Below are 22,057 nucleotides of genomic sequence, written 5' to 3'. Positions count from 1 at the left end.
GTAGCGTCTTGCAACAAACCTCACTTCGGAGACAGAAACTCCAGAAATGATCCCTATTCCCCCTCAGCATTTTTTTTATCTTGCACAAGAATTTGCGAATTAATTTAATCTCTCTCTTTCTCTCGCTGCGAAAATGAGATTCCTTTAAACGCAGCTCAGTCGCACACACACACAAAATGACAAGAGACATTATTTTGCCAAGATGAGCAAAGGATTTAGAGCCGCTCTGTTTTCATTGATAACAATAAGCAAGATGTTAATTGAGAGTTTCTGGTTGTGTGTTGGAAACTTTGACAGATATCAGCCTTACACACATGAAAGGATGAAATTCCGATTGGGTGATGGATCATAATGTTTATTTCTGATGCTTAAAAACAACATTCCCCCCCCCCCCCCCCCACCTTGTATTAACAGTTCCAACAAGTAAAATATTTCTCAGCAGGAGTGGGGAGGCGGAGGGGGAAGTTGGATTCAAAATAAACTGGTTTTATTTTCACCATTTACTGTAACCCCAAAGTTGGTCCATTTGACTTACACACACAAACCCCTTACCTTTTTATACGGTCAAAATTCGAAGCAGTGGTTTGCAGAAGACTTGTTCGGGGATGAGGAAGAGAAATGCTGTCTGCAGTCCATTTGGTGAAACCATACAGAACACATTTTGTGTGTGTGTGTGAGAGAGAGAGACTGCGAGATCTTGCTGCCTTCCGAGGTGGCTGCCTCTCGACTTGTTATCTCCAGCCCAAGGCTGGTGTTTGGTGGCAGCATTTATGTTTGCATTTCCTTGAATGGGTTTTATTTTCCCAAAAGAAAAGAGAGAAAAATAACACAGTCGCACACTGTAACAACAATAAAAACAAAAGTCCAGAATTCCCTTAGATGGGGGGAAAATAAACCAAGACAGTCAACCAGAGAGAGAGAGAGAAAAGCAAAGAGGAAATAATCTTGTAGCAATTGCAGACTTTAGGCGACCGAGTGGAGTGAGTTCTCTCAGTTTACGTCCTACAGTGACACCGGCTGTTGCACACACTCGCTGCAATTTCAGCGGAAAGCTGATTTTACTACACAGACAAACAGGGGTTTCAAAGCTAAATATAGTTTTATATATATATATATATATCTTTCCCCGCCCCCGAGAAAAAGTGTCAGTGCATATTCTCAAAGTTGGATTTCTAAATCAAAAGCAGTTCATTCTCTCCTTCCCTGCCCACGTTTACGAAATGATGTTAATTCTCGAAAACGTAGCCAGAGATTAAGTGGGATTGCAAGTGAGCCTTAAATTCCCCTGATATCGACTGCAAGTTTCTGCCGTGATAATGCTGCAGCGCCGGCGTCAGATCTCTCTCTCTCACACACACACCCAAGTCCTGACAGCATCCCTGCAGACAGCTTCCTGGGGTGGGGGGATACCACAAATAAAAATGTTATCTGGGCCTCTGGATTAACAGTCCAGTGATAATACCACCAGTCCATCGCCTGCCCCAAATACATGGGGCTTCAGTCTTCTCTCAGTCTCCTCCCCCTCACACATTCAGTGTACATCTGTCTCCACCGAATTACCTCGATTTCCCACTCCATCTGGAGGGAACCTCACCCCTGTCCCCCTTTTCAAATATCAACTCATGGCGTGAGGGGGTGGTGGACTTGATCAACATGTGTCCACCAAGTCAGAAGTCACATTATACCAGGATAAGAATCACACAACACCAAGTTATAGTCCAACAGGTTTATTTGGAAGCACTAGGGAGTGCTGACAACCACGTGATGAAGGAGCAGCGCCCCAAAAGCTAGTGCTTCCAAATAAACCTGTTGGACTATAACTTGGTGTTGTGTGATTCTTAACTCTGTCCACCTCAGGCCAACAGTCACACCAGGTTACAGTCCAACTGGTTCATTTGAAATCACAAGCTTTCAGAGTGATGCTCCTTCATCAGGCGAACTTCACTGCTCTGAAAGCTTGTGATTTCAAATGAACTGGTTGGACTATAACCCGGTGTCATGTGACTTCTGTCTTTGTCCACCCCAGTCCGACACCGGCACCTCCTGCAAGTGCCTTGTCATTATCAGCCTCTTGGCTGTCCATGGTCCTGTGTCAATGTGGGGACAGACACACTCCAAGTATAGGAGGGAGTGCCGGATTCTGACCCAGCCACGCTGAGAGAATGGCAATATATTTACAATAAACCAGTTGGACTGTGACCTGGTGCGACTGTTGGACTGAGGTGGACAGAGTTAAGTCAGGATGGTGTGTGGCTTAGAGCGGAACCCATAAAGGGGGTGATTTTCCCGTCGACCTGCTGCCCTTGTCCTCCCGGACGGCAGAGCGGCAGTTCTTCGGCCTGACCCTGACCCACTGTGTAATTTTCCGTGTGGGGCGGCTGTCATTAGGGTGGGAACCTGACGCATTCTTTGCAAATTGAGGAAGATCTGACCCCGGCAGCAGAGCCCCAAATCACCACCATCCGATGAAGATGAGCGAGTGATGCTTTCCCACCTTTGTGAAAAATAAACGCAAAATTCTGGATACACTCGATCATGGCCAGTTACAATTTAAAATCAAGTAACTGCTAACATTTAGAAGTCATGGACACTGATTGTGAAGTTGCCTCACTCCGAGATCCCATTATGGCATTGAAATTCACTACTAGGTGTTCATTATTCTTCATAGATGTAGAAAATGCACTCGCTGTGTGAAAGCTTCATCAATATTCAAAGCTCATGCAGCTCTCTGGCAATGCCGGAACAAAGTGGTGACGTGTTGCATCAGGCCAAAGCAGTTTTGCCTTCGTGTTGTTACAAAATGTACAGCAGAAACCATTCTCTCTCCTGTTGCAAACAGAAAGAAAGACTATGCATTTACATAGCGCCTTCAGAACATCCCAATGTGCTTCACAACCAATTGGTGTACCTCTTGAAGCTGCAACGTAGGCGACACGGTGGTCAATTTATGCACAGCAAGCTCACTCAGAGTAAAATAATCTTCCATTTTTTCTGATGTTGGTTGAAGGATAAATCTTGACACCGGGATATCAGAGAGAAGGCCCCGGCTCCTCTTCAAGGTTGTCTTTGTGTTTTTCACACCCAGTTGTGAAGCCAATGGGTCCTCCCAGATTAAAGTGCCCTTTGAATGATGACGGCTGAGTTTACCTCAGCACAGATCCTGTGCAATTGGTGATAATGCCAAGTGGCAAACGCGCCAAAGTGTCTAAAGTTAGGGACAGGAAAGAGCTGCTGACCCAGAGGGGTCAACAACATCAAGATATGAAGTCACTTTATGGATTTTCATTCAATAGGGGTAGATCTGTACAATCCCATTTCGTAGGCTTTTCTCCAGGCCCCATGATATCCCCACCCAAGAAAACTCCATTGCATCTCTCTCAAACTTCAAGTGACTCTCAGTCTCCTCCCGCTCTCCCCCACGCTCAGTGCATGCCTGTCTCCACTAATTACCTCGATTTCACACTCCAACTGGAGGGAACCTCACCTCTGTTCTCCTTTTCAAATATCAACTCATGGTGTGAGGGGGTGGTGGATTAGGCCAACACCTATTGAGCAGCTCAGAAGCCGCACTATCCCAGGTCATCATCCAACAGGTTTATCTGAAGGTCCATCGCATCTCTCTCAAACTTCAATTGACCCTCAGCATGGTCAGCCTTCTGGGGGAAAGAGTTCCAGAGTTCAACTGTTGACGACATGATAAACAAATGAATAGGGCATGGGTGTCACTGTTCAGTCAGCATTTGGTGCTCTTTACAAATTGTGCTTGAGAACCAGATGGTGAGCGATCTTCAGGAAGGTGGCAGGGCTGTGGTATACCCACAGGGCTCTTCAGGAGCTGGATCCAGTGACACTGATGGAATGGTGGTTTATTTCTATGTCAGGACGATGCAAGGCGGCACGGTGGCTCAGTGGTTAGCACAGCGCCAGGGACCCGGGTTCAATCCTATCCTCAGGTGACTGTCTGTGTGGAGTTTGCACATTCTCCCCGTGTCGGCCTGGGTTTTCTCTGGGTGCTCCAATTTCCCCCCACAGTCCTGGGTTAGGGTGGGTTAGCCTTGGGAAATGCAGGATTGCAGGGATGGGATTGGTCTTGGTAGGATGCTCTTCAGAGCATCGGTGTGGACTTGATGGGCCAAATGGCCATGCTGCCACACTGTAGTGACTCTATGAGTGCCTTGGAAGGGAACCTGCAGGAGGTGGTGTTCCCATGTATCTACTGCCCTTGTCCTTCTGAATGGAAGTTGTCGTGGGTTTGGAAGGTGCTGTTGAAGTGGGACTAGTTTAGTGTGGGATTATGTTCAGCATGGACTGGTTGGACTGAAGGGTCTGTTTCCATGCTGGATGACTGTATGCTGATTGAAGTTTTGATATTGGTCAGGACACTGACTAGTTTTTGAAATATTCCCAATGGAATGTTTTACATCCACCTGGAATGGACCTGGTTTCATGTCCCATGATGGCAGCTCTTCCAACAGCACCACACTCTTTCAATATGAAACTGCAATATCAGCAATTGTTTGCCTTGCTCAGCCTTTTGTAACTCAATGAACCAAATTAATGTTACTGCATGTCTGAGGCTGAGATTACTGTAATGAGTGACTCACTTCCTGACACTCCAAAGTCAATTCACCATGTATGAAGCACAAGGCAGGACTATGATCTAATACTTCACAGTTAACTGGATAAATGCAACTCCAACTAGACCAATCAGCCCATCAAGTCCACACCGATCCTCTGAAGAGCATCCCACCAAGACACATATCCCTCCAAAACGTTCCTATTCATGTATTTATGCAAATGCATTTTAAATAGCGTAACTGTACCCACATCCATCACTTCCTCAGGAAGTTCATTCCACATGCAAACCACCCTGTGTTAAAAAGAAATGTCCTTCATGTCTTTAAATCTCTCTCCTCTCACCTTAAAATGTGACCCCCTAATCTTGAAAATCCCCCATCCTTGGGAAAAGACAACTACCCATTACTTGGGCGGCACGGTGGCTCAATGATTAGCACTGCTGCCTCACAGCGCCAGAGACCCGGGTTCAATTCCCGACTCAGGCGACTGACTGTGTGGAGTTTACACATTCTCCCTGTGTCTGCGTGGGTTTCCTCCGGGTGCTCCGGTTTCCTCCCACAGTCCAAAAATGTGCAGGTTAGGTGAATTGGCCAAGTTAAATTGCCCTTAGTGTTAGGTGAAGGGGTAAATGTAGGGGAATGGGTCTGGGTGGGTTGCGCTTCGGCGGGTCAGTGTGGACTTGTTGGGCCGAAGGGCCTGTTTCCACACTGTAAGCAATCTAATCTAATCTGTCTGTGTGGAGTTTGCACGTTCTCCCTCTGTCTGCGTGGGTTTCCTCTGGGTGCTCCAGTTTCCTCCCACAATCCAAAAGATGTGCAGGTCAGGTGAACCGGCCATGCTAAATTGCCCACAGTGTTATTCAGGGGTAAATATAGGGTTTGGGTGGGTTTCTCTTCGGAGGGGCAGTGTGGACTTGTTGGGCCGAAGGGCCTGTTTCCACACTGTAGAGAATCTAATATAAAACTCTATCTGTATCCCTCATTATTTGACAAATTTCTATCAGGTTGTCTCTCAACCTCCCAAGCTCCAGTGAAAGAATTGCCAGACTCTCCAGGCTTTCTTCATAACTCAAAGCTTCAATCAGGTTATTATCACATAGCTGCTTGTGGTTGCTCGTGCACATGGACTGCCTGCCGCATTCTTAACATTGCTGCAGCAGCCAGAGTTCAATAAATAGTCCGTTGGCTGTAAAGTGCTCTGGGACGTCCTGAGGTTGTGAAGCCTTTACCTCTTGGATTCGCCTCATCACTATTTATCGTATTGCCAAGTTTCGTATCATCTGCAAAGTTTATATTGCTGCCCCAGCATTGCAAACACTTTTGTTTCTCATGGCCAGTCTTGGCAGAAATTACTGCAAACATTTATCACTCGTTGAGAGAGAATGTTCTTCCAGATATTGATTCTCTACAAAGGGTGACTGGAGGAGCCATTGCAAGGTGGCATCTTAATAGGGTACAGCCAGTATATGTTCTACAAGGACATGAGCTGGTTATGGAAAATTAGGTTATTTAACAATTTTATTAATATAATTTAATGCACAGTGACATTATCTGGCCTTCCAGAAGATTTTCAAGAAAGTGGCAAATGAAAGGCTCCAGATGAATCTGAACACCACGGGAATTGGGGTTATAATTAGGTATTAAATCAGCAGTTGTTTATTGAACCATGAAATGGGAAATGTGTTGATTAGGCTCAAACTCTCTGTTTCTCTTTGAAAGGACAACTGCTGCTAAAAAAGACACAAAGCTCCAAAGCAACTGGGGTTGGCTGGTTTGCTGGCTGCATTGTTCATTGTTCGCAATTCAGCATCACTCTCTGAAAGGCCTGATGCTCACTGAGAGCAGACAATGACAATGGGATCCAACATTGACTCCAAAGAACCAGTGCAGCCTTCAGATGCCTGAGAAATAGAGTGTTCAAAGTCTCAGACCTCAAACCCAGCACCAAACTGATGGTCAACAGAACAGCCATGGTCCCCACCCTCCTGCAAGCATCAGAAACATGGACCATGCTCAGCAGAACCCTCAAATCCCTAGTGAGTTATCAGTACCACCTTTACAAAATCCTGTAATGCTACTTTACAAAATCCTGCAATGCCACTTGCAGGAGAGGGTCAAGGGTGTAGAGTTCCTTGAATAACGATCACCGACAATCCATCCTGGTCTTCCCACGTTGATGCAACAGTCAAGAAGGCCCAACAACGCGTCTCCATCCTCAGGCTGCTCAGGAAATTTGGCCTGTTCATAAGGACCCTCACCCACTTCTACAGATACACCATTGAGAGCGTACTGCCTGGGTGTATCACGGCCTAATACAGCAACTGCTCTGCCCAGGACCATAAGAAACTACAGAAGGTGGTGTGCCCAGCCCAGGACCATCACAGAAGCCAACCTCCCATCCATGGACTCCATTTACACTTCTCGCTGCTGTGAAAAGGCAACCAACGTCATCAAAGACCCTTCCCACCCCAGTAATGATCTCCTACAACCTCTTCCATCAGGCAGAAGATACAGAAGCCTGAATACACACACCAACAGGTTCACGAACAGCTTCTTCCCGGCTGTTATTAAACTGATGAATGGATTCTCTAATTTCAAATAATGCTGATGTTGTTAATTTTGATCTTGCTTCATGCAAACACTGTGCATTGTAACCTGTGTGCCCCACTCAGTCTAAGCTTCCCTATGATCTCAATGTCCTTCCTTACTGTGATCTACCAGTACTGCTCGCAAACAGAGCTTTGCACTGTACTTAGGTACACAAGACTATAATAAATAAATCGAGTCAAGGACTGGTGTTCCATTGTGAGAGTCCTCTGTCATGCTAACATCGCCCAGATCAAGGCACTGGGCACAAATAGCCAGCTGTCTTGGCCCATGTTGTCCATTCACCTGACGTAAGGCTCCCTCACTGAGTGGTTTACTCAGATCTCCACAAAGGTAAGTGATCACTAGGAGGACAGAGGACACACTACAAGGGCACCCTGAAAACCTCTCGAAACAAATACAACCCTACCGAATTACTCGCCCCTGGAACCCACAAATTGGAGAAAAGGCATCCACAAAGAAATCAATCACACTGAGTGTTACTGAGTGGAGCATAGGGAGGGCAACTGAGAGCAGCAGAAAGAGCAGGCGATATCCAAAGAGTCTCACCGCCCCCCCCCCCGCCCCCTCAAACAACACTTGCCCCTATTGGGGGGGAGGGGGGGTACACAGTCTGTGCTCCCAGGATTGGGCTGTTCAACCACCGCAGAACCTTCTCACCACAGTGGAAACGACTCATCCTCAACCCTGAGGGACCACCAATAATGAAGGAGAAGAAGATGAAGATGATTTCTGACGAAGCTCTTAACAGAAAGAGTCCCTTTCAGGAATGGAATGTAATGGTGGGGTGTATATCTGCCTCCTTTTGATTCACATCCTGGGCAGCTCCATAGACACAGCCCTTCAGCATAATTTCCCGGAGCACAGCTGAAAGGTAGTTAAATGTCTCTCAGTCCTGCAGCATCTCATAAGTATTCCCCCTCGGCCAGCTTAGGACCATCGCTTGCAAGGAGAAAATGAATGACAATACTAAAGTGTAATTTATTTGGAAAGTCACTGCTTTACATGAATAATAAATAGATCATTTAGAACTGTTTGCTGAGATTATACAAGGGTATTTACATTGGCGAGACTCAGTCAAACCCAAGAACAATTACCAGATTAACATTTTGTGTTCGCAAATATCAGATGGCTAACCAGCAAGAGGATGTATTTATCTAGTGTTCTAATCAACCTGTTCAGAACCATAGAATCAGAGAGGACAGAAACAGACCTTTCAGCCCAACCAGTCCGTGCTAAACATAATCCCAAACTAAACCAGTCCCACCTGCCTGCTCTTGGGTCATATCCCTCCAAACCTTTCCTATTCATGTACTTATCCAAATGTCTTTTAAACATAACTGTACCAACACTCATCACCTCCTCTGGAGGTTCACCCCATACGCCAACCACCCCCTGTGTAAATAATTTGCCCTTCAGGTCCCATTTAAATCTTTCTCCTCTCACCTCAAAAATAGGCCCCCTGGTCTTGAAATCCTCCGTCCAAGGGAAAGACACCTGCTATTAACCCTATCTATTCCCCTCATGATTTTATCGACCTCTATAAGGTCACCCTTCAATTTCATATTCTCCAATAAAAAAAGTCTCAGTCTCTCTTTATGACTCAAACCTTCCATACCTGGCAACATCCTAGTAAATCTCTTGGGAACCCTCTCCAGATTAATAATATAATACCTGTAAGAGGGTGACCAGAACTGGACACAGTATTGCAGAAGAGGCCTCACCAACATCCTGTAGTACCTCAACCTCTGGTGCAGGTGGGTCTTGAACCCAGGCTTCTTGGTCCAGGGGTAGGGACACTACTACAACATCGCAAGGAGGCCTAAAGAATTATTTTGTTACTAGATTCTTTGTCGTTGTTAATTTGGTCTGTGCCCTCCAATGAACAAACAAGATTGAGGTCATGGGATGTGCATGCTGCTGGCAAGACCAGAATTTATTACCCATCCCTAATTGCCCCTTGGACTGAAGGCTTTGATTGGACCACCTCAGAGGATGGTTAAGAGCCATCCTCATTCCTGTTGGTCTGGAGTCACAGAGTCCAGACCAGGTAAGGAACATAGGGTTCCCTCCCTGAAGGACATGAGTGAACCAGATGGGTTTTTACAAATATTGATGATAATTGTCCCGATCACTATCACTGAGGAGATATTTAGTATTCCACATTCATTCATTGAATTTAAATTCCATCAGCTTTTCTGGTGGGATTTGAACCCAGGTCCTCAGAGCATTACTTCAAGTACCAATAGTCTTGAGCAATAAATGTTAGAACACCCACATCCCATGATAGAATAAAGCAAACTGCACTGATGCATCATTAGAGTAGGGAGTTCTAGAATCCCTACAGTATGGAAACAGGCCATTTGGCCCAACAAGTTCACACCGACCCTCCAAAGAGTAACCTACCTAGACCCTTTTCCCTGCAATACCCCTGACTAACGCACCTAACCTATAGGTCCCTGAACACTATGGACAATTTAGCATGGCCAATCCACCCTAACCTGCATATCTTTGGACTGTGGGAGGAAACCAGAGCACCTGGAGGAAACCCATGCAGATACAGGGAGAATGTTCAAACTCATACAGGTAGTTGCCCGAGGCTGGAATCGAACTGAGTCTCTGGTGCTGTGAGGCAGCAGTGGTAAACACTGAGCTACCATTGTATTTTACAGAATAAATGTGTCACTTTGGGGAATTGAAGGTAAGAGGATGTTTCTTGATTATAATTGACTTCAGGTGGTCTGAATCACAATCCTTAGTGACCAGTAAGTGGAAGGATTGCATTTTATTAAATGAAGAAGGAAAACCCATAAACTTTCCCATCACCTCCGCCTCTTCTCTCTCCAAAGGGATCGCCTTTTTGCTTCTTCCCAACTTGGATACTGAGCATTCAGTAACCATTTGGACACTATTTTCCTTTGTGCTTTGTCTGACGTTACGTTCCCATCACACTCTCACTTTTCTGCCCTCATACCCCTTCATGGCCCCAATGCAATTCCCAGTTTCTCATGAATATCACATAGTCGGTCATTAATTACCCCTGAGGTGCCATTTACATTTTGTCATTACACACTAAAATATAATTTTCATTTCACGATAAATGTTAACAACTGGCAATAAACTGCTGGACATCATGAATTAAATGTTCCACATATTTTTCAGAGATTCTACACAAGTCAAACTTTTTTTTTTCACGTTTTGGTGCCTCTCAATCCAACCTTTCTTCCATTCCGTTATTTCTCTTTCTCAAACAGATTGAACTTTGACTCAAGACGTTGTGAAACTTGAAAGGGTTCAGAAAAGATTTACAAGGGTGTTGTCAGGGTTGGACGGTTTGAGCTACAGGGAGAGGCAGAATAGGCTGGGGCTGTTTACCCTGGAGCATTGGAGGCTGAGGGGTGACCTCATAGAGGATTATAAAATTCATGAGGGGCATGGATAGGATAAATAGACAAGTCTTTTTCCTGGGGTTAGGGGAGTCCAGAACTAGAGGGCGTAGTTTTAGGGTGAGAGAGAAAAGATATAAAAGAGACCTAAAGGGAAACATTTTCACACAGAGGGTGGTGCATGTATAGAATGAGCTGTCAGAGGAAGTGGTGGAGGCTGGTACAATTATAAGACATTTAAAAGACATCTGGATGGGTATATAAATAGGAAGGGTTTAGAGGGATATGGGCCAAATGCTGGCAATTGGGACTCGATTAATTTCGGGTCAGCATGGATGAGTTGGACTGAAGGGTCTGTTTCTGTCCTCTACATCTCTATGATTCTGTGACTGAGCGTTTTTCTGTACTCCCCCTCTTGTTTATTTCCCAGTTGGTGACCCATGTAGCAGATGCCACCAAATCCCCCAAAACATCAACTCTTCAATATGACACTTTGACGTTAATGTCACCACTCAATTTAGCTTTCCTCCCAGAATCCACTGAAGATTTTAGATGTTTCTGAGATTAGATTAGATTAGATTCCCCTACAGTGTGGAAACAGGCCCTTCGGCTCAACCAGTCCACACCGACCCTTCGAAGAGTAACCCACCCAGACCCATTTCCCTCTGACTAACGCACCTAACCTCTGGGCAATTTAGCATGACCAATGCACCTAACTTGCACATCCTTGGACTGTGGGAGGAAACAGGAGCACCCGGAGGAAACCCACGCAGACACGGGGAGAATGTGCAAACTCCATACAGACAGTCGCCCGAGGCTGGAATCGAACCTGGTGCTGTGAGGCAGCAGTGCTAACCACTGAGCCATTTCTAATCACCCTTAAAACAAGTGAGACTTGAAGCTTTGCCTCCTAGCTGAGAGTTAGGGACACTACCATTGTATCACAAGAAAATCCCCACTGGAGATCCCACGTAAGTACTATCATCTGTGTTGAGCATATTTTAATCATTCTGTAACAGGTTCAGGGAAGGGCATTGTTACACTTGTATGACAAGACAGGAGATATAGATAATACCTCACATGTCATTGATGTATACGTCTCCTATAAGTGAAGTCAGACCATTGGGCTGCTCTCTCACCAGAGAGAGACAACTGGTGGTGCTTTAGCTTAAGAGTCATTACCCCTCAGGTGCGGTTAAGTGGGAGAGTCCTCCATGGTAATCTCAGCCTGTGTGGGAACTGAACCCACGCTTTTGACATCACTCAGTGTCACAAACCAACCAACTCAGCCACCTGACATAACTGTCTGCAATATTACATTAGTTCATTTGAAAACACTGCAGTTTCTGTCCATGTCTCTGGCACCACATTTCTGACCTCACATTGTGTCAAATGACGAAGTGTGTATTTGATTCGGATCATCTTGCTATCCTTCGACAGAGGAAGAAACAGTCACTCTCTGAGTTGCGGTGATGCGTAGATAACCAATCCCAACACTCAGTCAGGTCATGCAAAAACAAAACATGGCCACCATCTTTCATCCAGTTGCGAATAAAGTTCCAACACAAAGATATGAACTAATTACATATCTCAGCCTGTCCTTTAGTTACTCATTTAGGCCATTAAGCACCTAATCATTTGAAAGAAAATTAGCAAATAGATTTCACAAGTTAATCTTCTTTTTCATATTTACTCTTCGAGACAAATGTTTAATTCTTACCTTTCAAAATGAAATCCTCAGTTAGTGGACCAAGTCAGAAGTCACGAAAGCAGGTTATGATCCAACATGTTTAACTGAAATCATAAGTTTTTGGAGCACTGCTCCTTCGTCACCTGATGCGCTGAAAGCTTGTGATTTCAAATAAACATGTTGGACTAGAACCTGGTGTTATGACTTCTGACTTTGTTCACCTCAGTCCAATACAGCACCTCTACATCTCAGTTAGGGGGGACAGAGGGGTGAACTGAGGGGGAAGAGATTACCTCGAAGCATTATTGCAAGATTATTAATCTGCGGACTCGGGTAGTGATTAGAGTGGTGCTGGAACAGCACAGCAGGTCAGGCAGCATCCGAGGAGCAGGAACACCGACGTTTCGGACAAAAGCCCTTCATCAGGAATGGTTTCCAGCATATGCAGTCCTCACTTTTGCCTAGATTCGGGTAGTGTTCCAGGGACCGGGTTTGAATCCCACTGTGGTAGAGGGTGGAATTAAAAATGTATTCATGACCATTGTCAATTTCCATCAAAATCCATCTGGTTCACCCATGTCCCTTAGGGAAGGAAACTGACAGTCTCAGCTGATCTGGCCTACATGTGACTCCAGACCCATTGCGATGTGTTTGACTATTAACTGTCTTCTGGGCAATTAGAGATGGGCAACGAACATTGACCCAACAGTGACACCTATATCCTGTCAATGAATTAAAATATCCACTGCTGCCTGAAATTCAGAATTCATAAAATAATGGTAAACCAGAACTCAAAGCATTGATTATCCAACTGAGAGCAAGAATGGAAACCAGCAATTAGGAATCTTCAAATAAAGGTTGGCAACTGGCAAATATCAATTAATCCCAGTGAACACACCATTGCAATTTTAACTAAGTATTGACAGACAAACTGGGAGAGTGAATGTTAAACAGTTCAACTTTACATTAGATTACTAGAAAGGTTTTAAATGAGGAGACGGAGAGGTGGGTGTTGTATTGAGATTTAGGGAGGAAAATTCTAGAACCTAGTGACTAAGCAGCAGAAGACAGAGGGACAGAATCACATCAAAAAAGAAGAGGAATTGGAGAACGCAGTTCTCTTAGAATTTTAGATTAGATTCCTTACACTATGGAAACAGGCCCTTTGGCCCAACCAGTCCACACCGACCCTCCGAAGAGTAACACACCCAGAGCTATTTCCCTCTAACTAATGCACCCAACACTACGAGTGATTTAGCATGGCCAATTGACCTGACCTGCACATCTTTGGACTATAGGAGGAAACCAACACAGACACGGGGAGAATGTGCAAACTCCACTCAGACTGTCACCCGAGGCTGGAATTGAACCGGGGACCCTGGGGTGCTGTGAGGCAGCAATGCTAACCACTGAGCCACCGTGCTGCCCCACAGTGGAGATACAGAAAAGGAGGAGCCATGAAAGGGTTTCATTGTGTTATGTGGCACTTGCTCAGGGGCTGGTTAGTTCAGTTGGCTGGATGGCTGATTAGTAATGCAGCGGTAGGTTCAATTTCACACTGATAGTCGACTCTCCTTCTCAATCCCTCCCCTCGCCAGAGGCATGGCAACTGTCAGATTAAACCTCCAGCACAAGGTCATCTCTTGGGTGGGACTAGGGCAAATGTATGGCATTTACTCCACAGATCAGGTCATTCGGTTCAAATGTCCTGTGGTGGTATTTATGCTACACTTGAACAACCTCCCACTGTACATCATCACACCCTCTCACCATCACTGTCTATGACATCCTCCTTGTGTTCCCTCATGTCGGTGAAGAGTTTATATACTGTTCGGGTGAGGTAGTGCTGTACTGTTAGTATGGACTAACAATCGAGACACCCAGCTTCGTGCGCTGGGGACATGAGTCCATCTTCCAATATGGCAAATGGCAAAATTTGAATTTAAGAACAAAAAGACCTGTAATTAGAAACTAATATATCATCATTGTTCATTGTAAAATCTCAACTGGTTCATAAGTGTCCTTCCAGGGAGGAAATCTGCCATCTTTACCCGGTCTGGACAACACCAATGGTCAAGGAAGCACAACAGCGGCCCTACATCCTCAGGAGATTAAGGACATTTTGTAAAGACTCTATCAATTTTTATTGATGTGCCACAGACAGCATTCTATCTGGATGCATCACAGCTTGGTGTAGAAACTGCTCTGCCCAGGATGGTAGGAAACTGCAGAGAGGTGTGAACACAGCCCAGTCCATCAGACAAGACAACCTCCCATCCATTGACTACACTTCTCACTCCCCCAGGAAGGCAGCCAACATCATCAAAGAGCCCTCGCTCCCTGGTTATAACCTCTTCCAACCGCTTCCGTCAGACAGAAGATACAAAAACTTTCAAAGGGATCTGAGGGGCAACTTTTTCACACAGAGAGTGGTGCCTGTATGGAATGAGCTTCCAGAGGAAGTGTGGAGGTGGTTTCAATTAAACAGTTAAGTGGCACCTAGATGCCTATATGAATAGGAAGGGTTTAGAGGGATATGGGTCAAGTGTTGGCAAATGGGACGAGATTAATTTAGAATATCTGGTCAGTATGGACAGGTTGGACCGAAGGGTCTGTTTCCATGCTGTACAGCTCTATGACTGTACATCATACATTTAAGCTTGTTTTGAGCAGATTTCAGAACGGGCCATTTCTGCCTGACACAGCACTTTGCTCAGTGCCCAGTCCTTGAGTGAAGTAGGGTGGACCAGTGGACTGGGCAGTGAGGGGGGCATTGGTGATGGGGGTGAAGTGGGGCAATGGGTGATATGGAGGATGTAGTGCTGGGGGCAAAGCAGCTGGACGGTAATGATGGCTCTCCCAGAGGGTGCAAGGACACCTCGGCAATGCCAACAATACCAACCAGCTGTCCCAGTACATTAGCAAGGAGTAGTGTTTATTGTCTATCCTTTGACATCCTTGAGCATGTGCTGTTGGGACCATAAGCAGCATTGCTCTGAAACACAATCAAGCAGCAGGCACTATGTAGAGGTGCCAAGGCTCTCCCACCAGTCCCTCTGTTACGTGCCAATCCAAGGGCCGAACATTATAATTCTCTCAACTGGAACCAGGGTAAAGGGTCAATAGGTCAAACTCAACAGAAGAGGAAAATCACATGAACCATCAAGTAAACAAAAATTATTTCATAAACTGCATCAGACATTTATAAACCATTTGTAATAAATGTTTACCCTTGCAAACATCATTAATTGTCCCAGAGGTAACTGTAATAAATATATTTCAGTCCATTCTACCATGTTAAACCCCTCTACAGATCCAAATATATGAAGATGGAGCTTTACTCTGTATCTAACTCTGTGCTGTATCTGACCTGGGAGTGTTTGATGGGGACCGTGTAGAGGAAGCTTTACTCTGTATCTAACCCCATGCTGTCCCTGACCTGGGAGTGTTTGATGGGGGAACAGTATAGATTGAGCTTTACTCTGTATCTAACCCTGTGCTGTCCCTGACCAGGGAGTGTTTGATGGGGGACAGTGTAGAGAGAACTTTACTCTGTATCTAACCCTGTGTTGTACCTGACCTGGGAGTGTTTGATGGGGACAGTGTAGAGGGAGCTTTACTCTGTATCTAACCATGTGCTGTCCCTGTCCTGGGAGTGTTTGATGGGGACAGTGTAGAGGGAGCTTTACTCTGTATCTAATCCTGTGCTGTCCCTGTCCTGGGAGTGTTTGATGGGGACAGTGTAGAGGGATCTTTACTCTGTATCTAACCCCATGCTGTCCCTGACCTGGGAATGTTTGATGGGGGATAGTGTACAAAGAGGTTTACTCTGTATCTAACCATGTGCTGTCCCTGACCAGGGAGTGTTTGATAGGGGACAGTGTAGAGGGATCTTTACTCTGTATCTAACCCCATGCTGTCCCTGTCCCTGGGAGTGTTTGATGGGGACAGTGTAGAGGGAGCTTTACTCTGTATCTAACTGTGTACTGTACTTCCACAGGTACCGCATGGAATGAGATGATGAATTGGTGTTGGGGAAGACAAGGAACTGATGAGAAATGTGAGTCCCTGTCCTCCCATGAAAACAAGAGAAGGTAATCTGATTACTGAGTTAAGGTGAGGAGAATGTGCTCATTGGCTGCCAAATTATCATTTTCGACAATAGAGTGTGCTGAATTATTTGAATTATTCATATCATTAGCGTAATAAACAGCAGCAAGGCATTTCCAAACCTCCAACTATTCACACGATTAGCATATTGAACAATATCCAATTAATACAGCATTCAGCTGTGAGAATGTTCTATAATTTCATGTGGTGATTGTAACAAAGGAAGATATCATCAAAAAAGGCAAACACCCCATCAGGACCACGTTCCTCAAGCACTATTGGGGAACCAGTGACAGAGGAGGGAAAGTGCAAGTAGGAATCGGGGAACATTGAGAAACTAATGAACGGAAAGTAAGAGTTGGGCAGAAGAGATTGAACTAATATGAACAATGATCACAATGGACAAGGACTGGACTGATGGTCTTTTTATTCTCTCATGGGATATGGGTGTCTCTGGCTGGGCCCAGTGTTTATTGCCTGTCCCTAGTTATCCCCTCGAGAACATAGAACATAGAAAAGTACAGCACAGAACAAGCCCTTTGGCCCATGATGTTGTGCCGAGACTTAATCCTAATGTAAAATATAGTAACTTAACCAACACACCCCTCAACTCACTGCTATCCATGTGCATGTCCAGCAGTCACTTAAATTCCTCTAATCACTCTGCTTCCATAACCTCAACTGACAACGCATTCCATACATTCACAACTCTCTGTGTAATGAACCTACCTCTGACGTCTCCTTTATACCTTCCTCCTAATATCTTCAAACTATGACCCCTTGTACCAGTCAATCCTGCCCTGGGGAAAAGTCTCTGGCTATTGATTCTATCTATTCCTCTCATTATTTTGTACACCTCAATCAGGTGTCCTCTCTTCCTCCTTCTCTCCAGAGAGAAAAGTCCGAGCTTATTCAACCTTTCTTCATAAGGCAAGCCCTCCAGTCCAGGCAGCATCCTGGTAAATCTTCTTTACCCCCTCTCCAAAGCCTCTGTATCTTTCCTACAGTAGGGCGACCTGAACTGGACACAATATTCCAAGTGTGGTCTCACCAGGGACTTGTAGAGCTGCAGCAAAACCTCGTGGCTCTTAAACGCGATCCCCCTGTAAATGAAAGCCAAAACAACTATATGCTTTCTTAACAACCCTATCCACTTGGGTGGCAACTTTGAGGAGTCTATGTACTTGCACACCCAGATCCCTCTGTTCCTCCAACTGCCAAGAATCCTGTCTTTAATCCTTTATTCAGCATTCGAGTTCGATCTTCCAAAATGCATCACTTCACATTTATCCAGGTTGAATTCCATCTGCCATTTCTCAGCCCAGCTCTGCATCCTGTCTATGTCAGAAGGTGGGGGTGAGCTACCTTCTTGAACTGTTGCAGACTGTGTGCTGTAGGTAGACCCAAAATGCCCTTAGGGAGGGAATTCCAGGATTTTAATCCAAAGTCACTGAAGGAACGATGATATATTTCTGAGTCAGGATGGTGACTGTCTTGGAAAGGGAACCTGCAGGGGGTGGTGTTCCCATGTACCTGCTGTCCTTATCCTTCTGAATGGAAGTGGTCATTGGTTTGGAAGGTGCTGTCTGAGGATCTTTGGTGTAATTCTGCAGTGCATCTTGTAGATGGTAAACACTGCTGCTGCTGAGCGTCGGTGGTGGAGGGAGTGGACGTTTGTGGGTGTGATGCATTTTACGATGTCCTGAAGCCATGAAATGCATCAGATAAATAGTTATGAGGCTCTAGGTGTTATTAATAGACAATCAGAAAAATAAGGAATCAATGCCAAACACTCATGAAATATACACTGTTGAATGGAGTGAGCAATGCAGCCAATTCTGGGCATCGTACCTCAGGGGGATGGCAAATTCCTGAGTGGATTTAAAGCAGGAGGGACTTTTATATCCTACTCCATTGTAACCTCTTGTTTCAACCCCTTTGTTACCATTAAACTAGCTCCAAACTCCAGATTTATTCATTGTATTGAAAGTCTATCACTTACTGGGGGGAGGGGGGAGGGAATGAACCTAAATCTCCAGAGAATTGGCATTCTCTTCCAGTTTATAGCCTCAGTGACACTGCCTCTATCCCACCACTGCCCCATTCATGAAATGAGGTTTGTTTCCCTTAGAACTGAGCACCACTGAGATCCTAAACTGATAATGGAACACAATGTAGAATCATAGAATGACCCAGGACCTACTGAGGCCATGCCATCCATCGTATCTGTGCTAACGCATTGGTAAAAAAAACACAAATAATCAAATAACCCCTGCCTTTTCCCCATTGCCCCTGTCAACTTTTCACATTCAAATTTTGGTCCAGTCATGCTTGAAATTGGATTTGCATCCACTAGACATTCCAAAACTCAACAAGTCACTATGTTAAAAAAAATCGTTTTGTCATTTATCCTTTTGTCAATCACGTTAAACCCGCTGCTTATTGTCCTTTTTTCTGATTGGAACCAGATTCACCTTTTGTTCACCTTTTAAATCCCTACGGAAAGTTAACTCTCCAAGGAAACCAACCTCAGTTCTCCAGTCTCTCCCTGATCCTTGGCACCCTCCAAAAAAATCTTCCCTGCCCCCCCATTACAACCCTTCCTGAAGGTCACTGCCCATACTTTGACACCATCATCCCACCAGGCCTAACCAGAGAAGGTTTACCATTAACTCTGTACTTTGCAAATCAATCTTCGATGAGAAGGTTTCCAAATGCATTCGTGTAGTGCCAGTCATGAATTCAGAATATCCTAAAGTTCTTTATAAATAAAACTATTTTTTTTCAATGTTGTAATTGTTGTTCAGTCAGAAACACAGCAGTCACTCTGCGATGGATAGGTCCCATTCATATCACTGAGTGAAAGTACCAGGCAATTGGTGGAACGATAAATGTTGGTCAGCTCACAAATGTCTCTCATTGTCTTTAAGTCGTGGCTGTAGGATAACTTACATCAAAGCCAAGAGGACAATCAGGTCCATGTTTAACCTGAGCATTCCTGACAGTGCAGCACTCCCTCAGTACTCCACTTGGAGTGTGTCTTTAATTCACTGAACGTAGGATTTGAACTCAACGAGTGAAGATAAGTGTATTCCATGCCAGGCTATGTCTAACCCTAACCTGGCCTCAATACTTAAGGCACAGACTGACCACAGCCTTCGACAATTTAGGGATTCCCTCTGCAGTGATTGGAACCAAGTGGATCTCATTGACTATGAGATCCCTGATTGGGGCTGTTAACCTGAACCTATCAGGGAGCCCTGGCTGACAGATACAAACAGGGGACTCAGAGAGTCTCCTCGGTCCAGGGAGTGACTCTGAGCTGGCTGGCTACAGCCAATGTAAAAGTGAGGACTGCAGATGCTGGAATACAGAGCTTAGATCAGAGTGGTGCTGGAAAAGCACAGCAGGTCACGCAGCATCCAAGGAGCAGGATAATTGAAATTTCGGAAAAAAGCCCTTCATCAGGAATAGAGGCAGGAAAGCCTCCAGGGTGGAGAGATAAACTGGGGGGGGGGGGGGTGAGTGGGCCTGGGGAGAAGGTAGCAAAGAGTTTTGTGGAGAGAGGAGGAGAGCTTCTTCAAGGTAGGCTTCCTTGGAAGAGGATTCGCAGTGAGGTTAAAATCAACGAGGCAAAAGTGAGGACTGCAGATGCTGGAAACCAGAGTTTAGATTAGAGTGGTGCTGGAAAAGCACAGCAGGTCAGGCAGCATCCGAGGAGCAGGAAAATTGACATTTCAGGCAAAAGTCCTTCATCAAGAATAGAGGTGGGAAGTTGTGCACATTCAAATAAACGGTGTCTTAGTGATGGGATACTGACCTCTGGGCAGTTACTTCATCCTCAAACTTTCAATCTTCAGTCTACAACATTAGATTGTGTGTTTCTCTCTCTCTGTCAGTGTACAACTCTCCCTGTCTGGTGAGTGCTGCTCTGTGGTAGTTGGCATAGCTCAGCCAGACACAAGTTTAAACTTTTCTTTAATTACTTTAATTATGTATTCTTAGGATGCGATCATCATTGGGGAGGTTGGCACATATTGCTCATCTTTACTTGCCCCTTTGGGAGTTGGTTGTGGGCATTTATTTCAAATTGCCGTTAGCTGTATAAAGGAGATACTCCCTGAATACAGATGGGGAAGAATTCTCAGAGCTTTGAACCCTGCTGTGATGACAGAATGGCCAATGTAGTTCCATGATGGGACAGTCGGTGTGACATGATACAGAATTTCAAGGTTACCATGTTCCCAGGACTCAAAACACAAACATATAGAGTCTGAGCAGGAAGATAAGGGAACAAGAGAGCTAAAGGACCAGTATGAAGAATGGGGTGTAAGTCATAGACATACACTGCATAGAAACAGGCCCTTCAGCCCATCTCATCCATGCCACCCGGTTACGGTGATGCTCAGGGAGAGGCAAATTGAACCAAGACCAGACTCGAGTGAGTGGATACAGCAAGACACTTTGTTTTCAGTTTCCTAATCTAAAACTAGCTTATTGTGCCCTGAATGCTTGTTTCAGCTCCCTCTGTCAAATCACAGTCTCAAGAAGAAGGAGAGAATGTCTTTAATCAGCTTGTTTCCTTCTTTTCAAACATCAATGGAACTGGCCATGTCTGAGGGACACTCATTGAGCACCTGTATCAGAGGAACAGCAAAAGCATTTTGAGAGAAGGCAACTTTACCATGCCATCTTGCTGCATGTGAGACTGAGAGTTTTGATATTAAATCAGGGAAACCTCTCCATTGTGACCTTATATTTATTAATTAATAATTCACAAATAGATGGGTCTCATTTCATGTAAGACCCTTTCACACTTAATGAAGGGGTGATTATCACCCTCTGAACTTTAACCAAACCAATAGCCATGCATTGATGGCTAATGTTTGGATTTAGTGCTCCATATTCTATCTCTGATATCACCAGAATATCCATCCCTCATCTTAACTATATTTCTCTCTCTCTCTCACACACACAGAGTCTCAGTCACATACACACACAGTGTCTCTTACACACACACACACACACACACATACACACAGTCTCCCTCTCTCTCACACACACAGTCTCAGTCACATACATACACACGGTGTCACTCACACACACACACACACACAGTCTCTCTCTCTCACACACAGAGTCTCAGTCACATACACACACAGTGTCTCACACACACACAGCCACATATACACTTGCATATTCACTCAAACACAGACATACAATTCAATAGTAATCTGAAAATAAGAGTCTAATGATCACAACAAAAACCATTGTTGATTTACAGGAAAATCCCATCTGGTTCATTAAAGCTCATTTGGGAAGAAAGTTTGCCATCCTTACCTGGTCTGGCCTACATGTGACTCCAGACCCACAGCAACGTGATTAACTCTTAACTGCCCTCTGGGCAATTAAAAATTAACAATAAATACTGATCGAGCCAGTGATGTCCACATCCCATGGATACATTTTCAAACAGTAACACACACACACACACACACACACACACACACTCTCACACACTCTCACACACACACATACATACACACACACACGCAGGCACACTCTCTCACACACACAGGCACACTCACACACAGGCACACACACAGACACACTCACACACACAGGCATACACACACACTCTCACACACACACTCTCTCACACACACAGGCACACACACATAGACACA

General features: G+C 45.0%; 1 protein-coding gene across 3 annotated transcripts in view; it reads right to left on the bottom strand.

Annotated features, from left to right (window-relative positions):
* Positions 1-963, bottom strand: part of cacna1ia (calcium voltage-gated channel subunit alpha1 Ia) — a 447,558-nt gene extending 446,595 nt beyond the window's left edge. For all 3 annotated transcript variants that reach the window (XM_072588890.1, XM_072588891.1, XM_072588893.1), the window contains exon 1: positions 553-963. The gene's annotated coding sequence lies outside the window, so the exon portion shown is untranslated. The remainder of the gene's footprint in view (positions 1-552) is intronic.
* Positions 964-22,057: the final 21,094 nt, after the last annotated feature.

Source organism: Chiloscyllium punctatum, chromosome 18, assembly GCF_047496795.1.
Source record: "Chiloscyllium punctatum isolate Juve2018m chromosome 18, sChiPun1.3, whole genome shotgun sequence".
NCBI classification, from domain to species: Eukaryota; Metazoa; Chordata; class Chondrichthyes; order Orectolobiformes; family Hemiscylliidae; genus Chiloscyllium; species Chiloscyllium punctatum.
This window is presented reverse-complemented; position numbering and strand designations above follow the sequence as displayed.